The sequence below is a fragment of the Durio zibethinus genome, chromosome 15, assembly GCF_047325235.1.
Source record: "Durio zibethinus cultivar Kanyao isolate XHJ-2024 chromosome 15, ASM4732523v1, whole genome shotgun sequence".
NCBI classification, from domain to species: domain Eukaryota; kingdom Viridiplantae; phylum Streptophyta; class Magnoliopsida; order Malvales; family Malvaceae; genus Durio; species Durio zibethinus.
The window spans coordinates 22,396,713-22,410,184 of record NC_143176.1 but is presented as its reverse complement, the minus strand read 5'-3'; positions in this window follow the sequence as shown (position 1 = coordinate 22,410,184).

The window sequence follows — 13,472 nt, the reverse complement described above, 5'->3', positions numbered from 1 at the left end:
TGGCACGCAAATTTAAAATTTAATAAGTTAATTTTTTTATTAAAAATTTCGTAATTTAAAAAGAAAAAAATTTTGAATTAAAATTTATTAATTATTATATTTTAAAAATAATTATATGAATTAATTAATTAAATATTAAATTTATTCAACTGTTAATTTACGAGAGGTATCAATCAAGATGAAAAAGGCAGCTACGTGAAAAATGGATACGTAAAGATAGGGTTGATGTTTGAAGAGGAAAAGGACCGATACGTGAGGGATCAATCAAGATGAATTGTTTAATTAGTAAATTATTTCTTAGAAAATCAGTTTAATAATAATATATATTGATCATAAATGATCATCTCAAGATATGATCTTGATTTTAATAATTTCTTGTATATATTTTCATTACTTATTTTTTTTCCTCTTTCAAATGTTGCCGATCTTGGAGCCCCAATTCAATTTTCAACTATAGCTTTTTAAAGATACAGCTTATTAAAAAAATATATATATATATATTTATATTTATATTTTTGAGACCACCAAAGAAAATTGTAGATGATGGCTTTTTGTAAATTTTTAATTAATTAATTTATATAGTGTAAAATATTAATTTATATATATATATATCATATTTTATATAAAAAATTATAATATAATTTATAATAATATAAAAATATGAACATATTTTTAATTTTATTAAAATTTTATATCACATTATTTTTATATTATTTATATCTCATATTATTATGACATATTTTAAATCATAAAGTAAAACGGTTAGTTAACTTGAGTGATCCAAATTTTAAACTTATGGGCTGTGGACTTAAGCCACTGCTTAGTGCCCACAGATTGACGTTGTGATGGTTTTTTAAAGTGGTTTTGGTTTAACACTATCTTGTGCATACATACATACATACATATATACATATATATATATATATATTTATATTGAAAGATCTTAAGATCATAAGTTTACTCAAAATAGATTCATATTACCATATCCTCATTTTAAAAATTATTACTTAAAATTATATTTAGTAAAGAGGATAAAAAAATTAAAAACATCTGTTAATACAATAATTAAAATTAATAATCACTTTCATATTTTGTAATTTACTTCTTAAATTAATAAGTTTTTCATGTTTACCTTTTTTTTATCCTTTTTTGTCAAAAAAAGTGTAAATGGAGTATAATGCTCTCAACATTATATTAAAAAATTATATAAATAAAATTTTATATTTATATTTATGAGATATATTTTGTTTGATGAAATCATAAAATTTTTAATCAAAATTAATAATATTTTCTAAGTTAAATATGTCGTTCCACATATAAAAAAAATAGTATTTGATTATACACATCTTTAAATTATCAAATTTTGATTTTTTTAAATTCTTGAAAATTTTAAATTTCATTACCATTAATATCGGTTCATCAATTTTGAAATCAATGTGGTTTTATTATGTCATTTTTTTCACGTCCACAACCATAGTTTTAACCTATGATTCCTTTGGAATTACATACTAACCTTGCATACATTCAGGCTTAGAAAATTGATTTAAAAATTTCCTCTTAGATGACTCAAATTTTCACTTAGCTTGGGCCTTACGTTACAGTTCTGAAATTAGCAATAGGTCAATATGGCCACGTGTCAAGTCTCCTCGTATTCTATAATCTATAAACTATGAATACGATTAAAGATGAACTTTATGTTTATTTTATTTTTATTAATTTTATATATAAGCATGGAGAAATGCATGTATGATCATCTCTCATTTTCAGGGTATATAAATATATATATATATATATATATATATATAAGATCACATTTTACGTGTTATTGTTTTTACTAACAACATTTAAATTTAACTTCATCATTTTTCCTCTCTGAAGTCTCCCACATCTGCATCAATTGTAATGCTGTTGATTATGTTGTTAGAATGATGGTTATATTGGCCTCAATCAGCAGGATTTGATGTTTGTCTCGTTGTTCCTCGATCAAAGTTCGAACTCCCTGCAGTCAAAATCAAATCAAAGTCTTAAAATAGACGCATAAACAACTTCAAAGACATTAAACATGTAATATTTGCTTTACTTTTACGGAACTTCCAAACTTTCTTAGTTTTTGTAATAATGCAAGATCCCCTTAATGAAGAATAGCATCATCTTAAAACACCTTGATGGCTAAAGCTACAATTAAAAAAATAATTAAACCTAAAAGACAAATTATTTGTAGAACAGTATATGATAATGGAGGGTTGATTTTTTAAAATAAAACTTTTTTTTGGATGAATGTGGGATTTCATTAAGTGAGAAAATTACAGTCTTCTTGTATGGCTTGGATAATGTTACCGGGACATTTCTTAACCTAAAATTTATGTTCCGTGTGGTTTGGGAAAATGTTTTTTGTTTTTATTTTTATTTTTTGTTTTTAAAAAATGTATTTAATAAATGAAAATAAAAATTATTTTCTAAAATGAAAAAAATAAGGAAATAAATAAAATATTCAATAATATGACTATTAGTGTCATTTAATTATAAATATAATTATATATTTAATTAATGACATTAAAAAATGTTTAAATGTGATAACTTACAAAACGTAAAAAAAAAAAAAAAGTAATGTACATTTTTGTTTTCATAATTAAAAACATCTTTTTTTTTTGTTTTCATATTTCAACCTATATATATTTTTTATTTTCTAAAAATTTATTTTCATTTTCAATTACCAAACATATTTTTACTCATATTTTTTATTTTCTTGAAAAATAAAAAGAGAAAATAATTCTGTTAAACAAACACTATCTTATTTTTCATGATTTGTAAAGGCAAATGAGAAGGCACATTACCCGTTAATATTAATATTATTAAGTTACACCTGGCAATTTATAAGGCTTACATAACAGTGTTTAGATGCCATCATTTTAAGCAATAGGGAATGAAAATACATGTATATTATATATAATTACACATTTATTCTCAATAAAATTTTTTTTATTTTTATTTTTATAAATGATAAGTTGATTCAATGGATAAGATCATGTGATTTACTATGATACAATCAAGTGAGGGAGTTCAATTCTACTATTTGATTCTTAATTTAAAGGTTTAAACAAATTATTTATTGGTTGATTTTACTTTTTTTTATTACTCTAAATTGTAATTTTCAATTTCATAAAGTTGGTTAAAAAGTGAATAAAAGAATCCTAATGGAAACACCCGCACTGTTGTTGTCGTCGTCATCATTGTCACTTACAGAATAACTGTTACTGCCGTAAAAGAATTGAATCAAATCTCTTTTAAAAGGAAAGACCCTGTAGCCTTGGACCACCCAAGGAAACTAGTCAGTGTCTTTGATCCTCAGATTCATGGTTCCATGGACCATGGAATTTCGCACAACAAAAGCAAACTGGTCTGATCTGGTCTGGTCTGGTCTGGTCTGGTACTCTATCATCTATGGTTCATGGTTCAGACAAGTGAATCTTAGTGGTCCAGTTCTTTCATGATCTAATAGATTGTGGATCAGGCGCACCCAAGATTCTTGGTCCCAAAGACACAGATTGATAACGGAAAGGACCCACCTGTTAAAATTTTCAAACCATGTGCTTTGTACTTTCACAAAGAAATTAAAAGGAAAGAACGCCTATCTTCGGCTTTCTGAGTTCTGACTAAACCATTAAAAAAATATATAACCTAAATCGTATTATTCTGATTTTCCTATAAAAATAAAAGAAAGAAACCCTAATGCTTGAATTTCTACTTTCTCCTCAATTATTAAAAATATATATATATATCTTTTGCCCACCATTTTTTTATTTGAATTTTTTATTTAATTTTTAAAGGTAAATATTTAAGTCAAAACTTTTAAATCGAGAGATAAAATCTTGAAATCACAAAAAATAAAGAAAGCTCGATTAAAGGGAAAAATTGAAATTTTTTTTCAATGTTAAAATCAAAGGTAGGTTGAAAAAAGGATAAGAAAAAAAATTGTAAAAGTAAAGGAATAAGAGATATTTAAATAATATTTAAATTTTTTATTTATAATTTAAAGTGAAAGATTTTGAGTCAATTTAATTTACTCATGCTCAATTTTATGATTAAAATGATGTAATTGATCGAACTTAGACGTTAATCATTTACTTAAGGAATAATAAGTTAGTATAAAAAGAAAATTTTAGATAAATTAATAAGATAATCAAATTAGCATGATACCATATACATTAGGTTGATCTAAAAGTTATAAATATTTTTGATTTTCTGTTGATAATTTTTAATAAAAAAATTTTTATTTTACTTTTTAGATTAAAAAAAAACCCTTAACAACAAAAAAGCCAATTGATTCCCATAAAAAATATATATAAAGAAAAAATTCTTCCAAATTTTCATGATATTAGTTTTTTAATCTTATTAAATATTGAATCCCAACATTTCGAAAACTCTATTTAGCCCATAAACTCAATGAGTCAAGGTTTACTTAAAATTCTAAACCAATTAAATAGTAAAAAAAAGACTAAACTAATACTTTTTTTTGAGTGAAATAGAAGGCATAGACAGTCACATATTATCACCTAAATGTTAAAGCAATCGCTAATTAATTTTGAAGCTTATCTTGGACCTTATGTTAGACTATATAAATTTCATTTTATATGCATTTTCTATGATTTGATTTGATTATTATAATATATTTAAAAAAATCATAAGTTAAATTTCAAACTTATTGTGACGTGCAATTAATTTTTTTTTATTTTAAAAGAAGTTCACCCTAAAAAAAAAACAAATTATTTTTCTTCACTTCCTAGTGCTTACATTTTTATTATTTTTAAATAAATATAGCGATTTGTACATTTTTATTATATAAAATTATTAAAATTTAAATATATTATATTTTATACGAAAATAATATGTCATAATTTATATTGATATAAAAATATTAAATATATATTTTTTATTTTATTAAATTCATATATATAACTATTATTTAAAATTTAAATCATATTATTTTTATATTATTTTTATTTATATTATATCATCATATTATATTTAAAATTAACAGAATTATTTTTAAATATCTTTCTTGAGAAAGTAAATGACCGACCACCTGACTAATATGCCATATTTTTTCCTATATATAATCTCCCTTCTTCAATTCTTCCTTCTCAATACACACCAAAAAGACGCCTCTTCCTCTGATCACTTTAAGTTTCCACCAAAATACTCTGTTTTCTCTTGAAAAAGAAAAAATCCTCTTCCACTCCTTTGTTTCTTTAACTATTTTCACCCTTTTGGTTCAAAACCTTCAATACCCACTTCAAAACTTCTCGTTTCCTTCCCAACAAAAAAGAAAAGAAAAGAAAATTACTATCCCTCCCCTTCCCCTGTTTCCTCTGCTTGGATCCCTCTGTTTCTTCACTGTTATTCAAATAAAAAATTCTAAGACTTGCCGAGATGCCTCAACAAAACAACCCACCCAAAAGAGGCCAGATTAAGATCAATATAATCAAAGGCCTCTTTAAATCAATAGCAAAAATTTTGTCGATGTTTCGGGGATGAGGAGGAGGAAGAGGAGAGACACTGGAGTTGGCCTTAGCTCAATCTCAACAACCCCAGGAATTGCAACCCCGAATGAAGACAACCCAGATGGATCACTTGATTCATTGAGTTGATTTTTCACTATGTTTTATTGTAGGGGGTCTGATTTGCTCATGGCTGGCCATTAAAATTATTATTTTATTTTTTTATCTATTTTCTTCCTTTTTTTCTTTGCATATGGATAGAAAATAGGATGATAGTGTATTTTTTTTTTAACACTTAAGGCCATTTTTAATGCAGACCCTATATGTTTTATCTTGTTATCATTTATAAATAAAATTAAAAGCGTTCAAAAAAAAAAAAAAAAAAAAAGAAAGAAAACCAAACAATTGCAAGTGATTGTTTACCTTTTCTCCCTTTATTTTTTCTGTCATAATTTTGGTGGTTCGTGGGGTCATTTCATCTTTTAGCATAATATTGTTTTTGCTTTATATATATTCACCTCCAATATTCTCTCTTTTTAGCCTTTTTCTAATCACGATAAAAGGAGTCTTTTCCATTCATTTGGTAAATTTTTTTTAAAAGAGATCGAAACTTAAAAGAATAAAAAGTAATTATAAATATTAAAATTTAAATTTATTAAATGACACGTAATAATATTTATATGAATTAATTAAATTAAAATTTTAAAATTTTTAACTATTAATTTTAAAAATAATAAAATTAATTAATTAAATTAAATCGTGAATTTCATTACGTATAAACATAATTAATTACTACTCCAATAAATTATGCCTCTCCAATCTGTCAAATTTCGGCTTTTTTAATAACCCACAAGAAATTGAAAATTTGCTTATGAGAGAGCATATTCTATTTTAATTTTTTAATATTAAAATTCGAGTTCAATATTATTAAACTGAAAATCATCTATTAGTTTATGTTAATTAAATCAGATATTATTATTTTATTTCTTGGAGAAAAAATCAAGAATTTCAATTTCTTGGTGGGTCATAATTATTCAATTTCAATAATAAACATTAACGTATGTGTGCGTGAAAAAATAAGTTAAATAATAAAGAAAAAAAAAAAAAAAACGCGTTTTGTGATAAATCATTGTCAGCTTGGAAACATCACTCTTCCAACGTTGCTACTCGAAAACAAAATTCAAAAGCTGGAGACAAACTTTGCAAGAGTCAGACCAAATCATATAATTCTGTACAACACCCACCAATGTTATCAACCATAATGTTCCTTTCAAAGAGTTATGAAGCTGAAAGTTTGAGTCAAGTTGTCTGATAATGAATAGTGTGTCTTTCAGGCCTCAAGAAATTGGTCCTATGGGGAGGATCGATTCTCTGAAGAGAAACAAAATTTTCTCTGCCATTAGAATTAGATAGTAATTTTCTCAGCCATAATATACCCAACATTCACCTTTTGCCACTTTTACCAATCCTGTTGGAATGCTACTTTTTGTTTTAAAAGCTATGGATGAGGAAACTACCATAAAGCACAAAGTCCGTGGCCTACAACTATGGTTTGTGGTCATATTTGATATTTCTTCTGCAAGTAACATTCTTAGTAGTTACGGTCCCCTCCAAAGAGTTTGCAGTAGCTTAATATACTTCATTGAATGAAATCTAAAGGGAATGTGCTTGATACAAAATTAAATTTGCAGAGAAAATTTTCACATATAAAAAGTTGTTTTTATTAAAAAAAATATCGTAATTTGATGATAAAATTATAAATTTATCGATGTCATCTATTAAATGTGATTATATGAATTAATAAAATTAAATTATAAAATTTTTGTAAATTAAAATTTCATAAAAAATAATTATCATGTAACTATTACCATAATTGAATTTCGATGACTTGATAAAGGAGGAGAAACTATGGTTGGGATTCTTTCATTTTTTTTAACTCATTGAAACATGTTACAACTAACATAAATATTTTGAAAGCTTTATATATCTGCAACTTAACATCATGATCACTTTGTAAACTTTGGCTAAATCTTAATTAATTGCAATAAATTTTATAAATTGTCAATTTTTTCAAGAGCTAAACCGCGTTGTGGTGTTGGAATTTATTCATCGTCGTCCCCACACGGTATCAAGTGTGAATGTAGTAGACTATTTGCAGTGTTTCCAAGGATTGGAAAATGAGATTTTGTTTTTTTGTTTTTAATTTTTTGTGCTTGAAACTGAGCTTTTGCCCCGAGCGAATCTTCAATCTTGTTTATGTAGAAATTTTATTATAAAAAAAAGTTGGCTGAGCAAATTCAAATAAGATATAAGAAATTAGGCAAGGGGGCTGACTGCCAATGAAGGGAGCAAGTGGGGTCTTATTCATTTTTCATCCATGCCCACAAACGGTGAGCTGATCTCAAAACATTTTGTTATTTAGTTATTTTCACAGAATCTCATGCTTGAAATGAAATTGTAATCCCTTTTGATTCAGTGCTCTTGGGAGCACCTGATTCACTTTCATCCCACAAACAACCAATAATTTCATGCCAACTCACCACAATACTCAAACTTGGTCACCAAGAAATGGAGTTTGATCCCGACAAACAGGTCTTTGCTCTCTTTATAAAGCCACCTAATCTTCACTAAAAATTTCCTGCTTCACTCAATCTTCTATCAGCTCTCAACACTCCCCAAATCTCAAGCTCTCACTCATTTCTCTTTTCCTGCTCAGTACAAAACAAAACAAAAAAGAAAACCCATCACTTTTCATACTCTATTTTCTCTCTGTTTACAAACCAATCCATCCATTTTGTACCCACTTGAAAGAAATGGAGCTCACTGTTGCCAGTCCCACCAAGAAGCAAAACCAAACCCTACCTCCCAGGAGAGGCCAAGTGAAGATCAGAATCATCAAGTGTTTCCTCAAGTCAGTTACTTCAATCGTGTGGACGGTCAGGGAAACACCCAGGATGAGGAAAGAAAGTGATCCCCACTTTAGCTCAAGCTCTACTACGAGGATCACGCTAAGATGTCTGTAGCTTAATTAGTATTTTAATGTTGATAAAGTTTTATATGTAGCGATATTAAATAAAGATATTTTGAATTTTTTTATGTGTAATTTGATTGTCATAAGTAAATTTATATTTATAAGATATTTCACGTGTAACTTGAATTTTTTGAGAATAATGGTTTCAATCAAAACATTATTAAGAAAATTAGATATATTTTGGTCAAAATATATGCTTTTTAATTACGAGTTCTGTTTATATGCTTGAAAACTCAAATAAAACTTGCATGAAATTTCATAAGTAAAATTTGTAAAATGTTTTATTAAAAATAAATAAATAAAAATTTTAATAAAAAATTTAAATTGATAAATTAATAGAATTTAATGTGAAGATCAATAATATGTAAAAAATTATTAAAAATATTATTTATAATTTAAATTTAATCGATATTTATTTAATAGTAAAAATTTTGTTTATATTTTTTATTAAAAATGTCTATTTAATAAATGTATCAAATTTTTTAAAAATTTTGTATACTTGATTTATATGATAAGATTTTTCAATTTTAATTTATTAATTTTTAATAAAAAATTTTATAAATTTTATTTATGAAATTTTAAGTAAATCTTTTTCTGAAAACTCAGCTGGATATGTGTCTTGCTTTACATACGGCTTTATCAATTTGGCTAAACTTTCAACGTTTTTACTAATAAGTGCAAGCAATATATTTTCATTGAATGCCGAATTTGTACCCAAAGATGACTCTTAATAGACAAGAAAATTTGGGAGTTCGGCTTTTCTTCTTGCGTGTTTTAATCAGTTATGGACCATCTTCTTTTTTAGAAGATGACATGTCCTAATGTTAATAACGGTTTAGATTGATTAGATTAGATTTAATTTTTTGATATATTATATAATATTATAAAATTTTAAAATTTGATTTGAATTAAATCAAATTAAATTTTATTTGTTCGATTTAATTTTTTATTCAATTTAATTTATTGATTTTTAAAATTTAATTTTTTAATTTTTATATATTATTTGAATATAAAATTTTAATATATTTAAATATATTTGATATAAAATTATTATTTTATTTGATAAAAATTTAGAAGATATATAAAAATTAAAATATATATAATTTGATTTAATTCATTATTTTTTTAGTTTTTTATTTCTTGATTTGAAATTTAATATAAATTTAATATATATTTAATATCCGAATTGATCCCAACCACACTAAATAATATAATTTTAAATTAATTTTTTATTTTTTTTATTTTTTTTCTCACCTTAACTAAAATTTTACACTTGCTTTATCTCTATCCGAATTTTGATTGGGATAGCTTGAATTTCTAACCCCCACCACTTGGCCTTTACTCGAGCGGATGGGGCTAAGGTTAATAGCCCAACCCTAAATCGATAAGTTTCAATTCGATCTGATTTGATTTCATAGAGTTAATATTTTTTTTTAAATTGAGTTTCAAGTCAAATCAAATATTATTAAGAAAAAATCAAAATCAGGTTGGGTTTGAGTTTTAGATAAACTCGATCTAATATTATATAAAAAATATTTTTTAATTTATTTTTTAAAATTTTATTTATATATTTATATTTAAAAAATAATATTTTATATTTTAAAAAAATAAATATTTTTTTAATTTCAGATCAAATTAGATCGAGTATAATTTATACAATGTTAGGTTTGAGTCAAGTATAAAAAAATAAAAAAAATCATATTACTCGAATGGTTAAGGCAAGTTCGAACAAAAAAAGACTAGGTCAAAAGTAGCCATAATTTATTGAATGAGAAAAAGTAGATTTCTAATTTATATCATCGTATCGTATAAAATATTATATTTATATCATATTTTATATAAAAATTATGTATCACAATTTATATTTACATAAAACATAAAATATAATTTTTAATTTTATTAAATTTATTTACAATTTTTTAAAATTTTAAATCATATTATTTTTGTATTTTTTATTTTTATAAATTTTATATCATATTTTAAATTATCAAATCTAAAAACAATTTTCTCTAATTTAATGTCAAAATCGATAACAAATTTTTAAAAAAATTTATATTAGATTTATAGAGAAATATTATATCAATAAAAATCAAAATTATATTTTACAAATAAAATATTCAAAATTTACCAATTCAATTAATTTTCGTTAACGATAAAAATCTTAAAAATAGAAGTAAGACTTTTTTTAAATTTTTACTAATTTTCACTTTGAATATATATTTATAACTTTAATAATATATAAAGCTTCAATCATAAAATATAAATGTCGGCATTGAAAATCAGCCTTATATAAGTTTTTCCATATAAGACTTGTCAAAATATTCGAACTGATCCAATTATGTCTCTAACTTTTGATTTGATTGAAAATACTCCATTTTATTTTTTTCTTTTTTGTCGATTAATAGTTTATGCAAAGAGAATTTCATTGGCGTTTAGGAAAAAATTTGAGCAACATCTCACTTTTTTGGCATGGAATTGTTGACTGTCAATCCAAGCTTGTCCTGGGTTTCCATTTTCCAATCTCAGTATGATAGAAATGAGTACTAACAGAAAATGCAGTGGACTGAGTTCTATCTGCTCACATCGTAATTTCATCGTCTATCATTGAATTCAAATATTAAATTTAATTAAATTTATTTTGTATAAAATTTTTATTGAATATTTTTTTAATTACAATTAAAATAATAATTATTATTATTTTTAATATCATCAAAATCAATTTATTGTTAATTCAAATGTATCTTTTGACATAATTTTATTAGATTTATATTTGATTGTATATTGTCAGATTGGGTAATATTATTTTGTTTATATTATTTTATTAATAAATAATTTTTTTAAAAAAATTAATATTTAATCTATAAAAAATTTATTAAAAACTATATCAAGTCAAGCAAAAATGGTGCATTGAATTTGGACACAAATTATTACCACTTTGATTATTAATATTTGAAATTTGTTAGCTATGACCCAAGAGTCCAGAACTGGCTGTCACATGGTTGCACACTTCTTAACTAGCCTACTTCATATTGACGAAAAGTCTCCAAATAAAAATAAATGGGAAATTCCAAAAAGGGAACCTGACAAATTCTTGAAATTAAATAACTTTGCTTTTTTCAATTTGAATCTTCAAATTCAAATTGAGCTTTGCTTTGATTTGGTTTAAATAGGACAACCCACCAAAAACCAAGAATCTATAGCTAATTTACACCTTTTTTTGTTAATTAAAAATAAAAAAAAATTAATAAACAAATATGAATTTTTTTTTTAAAGTTTCGTTCTATATATATATATTTTTTATATCGATTCAAACGAATTTATCTACGTTAAATTTAACAAATTTATAAAAATAATTACTTTCACACAATATTTCATCGAATTTAATATTAAAATAACTAAAAATAAATTTATTTACATAGAACATAATGAATTCATCGATAAAATTTTATTTTTTACGAGACAGATTGTGTGTGAAATTTGGAACAGGTTATCCTTTTAGAATTATGGAAATCTTTTGATATTTTTATTAAGCCTTTCATTAGAGAATAATGGAAAGGTCTTTGCCTTTATTATGAACAATATTAGTGATGAAACTCATTTTTATACAAGTTTAATACTTGATTTCTCACTAAGCAAAGCAAATGTAATGATAACTTAAACATAACTATAAAGTGTAAAGAAATAATAATAATAATAATAATAATAATAATAATAATAATAATAATAATAATAATAAAATCTATAGACTTTAGATATTGTTCCTTGGATCGTTTGCATAATGATGTATTTTAGAACTAGTCATTGCCGACAAAGCCGGGAGAAATCCAGTTCAAATTAAACCAAATTGGCAAATTCATTTTTACTTCTATTACTTACATTTTCTCAAGAAAATTCTTCAATAATGGGATAAACTTTTTCTCTCTCTTTAAAATCTCTTCAATTTCACGTCCTTGTTAAAAAGGAAGGCATCTTTGTAGACACCTATTTTATCCGGATCTACTATTTTTTATTTTATTTTCAAATTCGTCGGACAGACACAAAACCGTTACGACAATCTTCATCATATTTCATACCAATTGATTCATTAATATGTGTTAAATTATAAATGGATTATTATTTTCATTTGTTAATAAAAATATTTAATTATTTGTTTGATAATCATAAATTCCAATCATTAACAATATTGATAAATACATTATTTTCAATCAAAATATAAAAATATAATATCATCTCGAAATTTGACATGAATAACATATATAAGTATATGTTAGTAGATTTAAGAAAAACAGCAGTAAGAAAGAAGAAAATATGGTTTTGAGGAGTGAATAACACTGTTTTAAAGATAATTATGTTTATAGGATACAATAAAACCTTAAAACTCTCTAAATTAGAAGTAGTAAAAATAGTTATACTGAAAGATTTATTTATAATGAATGAACAGTTATAAACTTCTATTAAGATAGTTATGACATTTTATATAATCATGACTTTTATGAATAATAATCTATTTATATTTAAATAGTTATGACCATTTGTCATATGATAATTATTTTTGTTCAATCACAATTATTTAAAATATGAATAAAATTAATACAAAAATTAATTTTATTCATCAATAATTAAATCTTTCTATCCAATGTGGGATGTACCACATTCTAAACTAGCAACAATCCCTCACTAATTTGGAATGTTGTGCCTAATCTTTAACTTTTCACACAAATAAATATTATGAATATAAGAAGGTATCTTTCGATTTAAACATTCAATTAACGTATATAACTTAGAATTCTAACAAAGTTGATGATGTCCGCAGTTTAAACCTCAACTCCTAATATTAAAATTGAAAATATAACACACATAATATTTATTTAATATTCTGTCAAAGGTTTATAATCGCTTTAGCATTATTATGGTCATGTGCTTATCCTTATTCATAAACATTT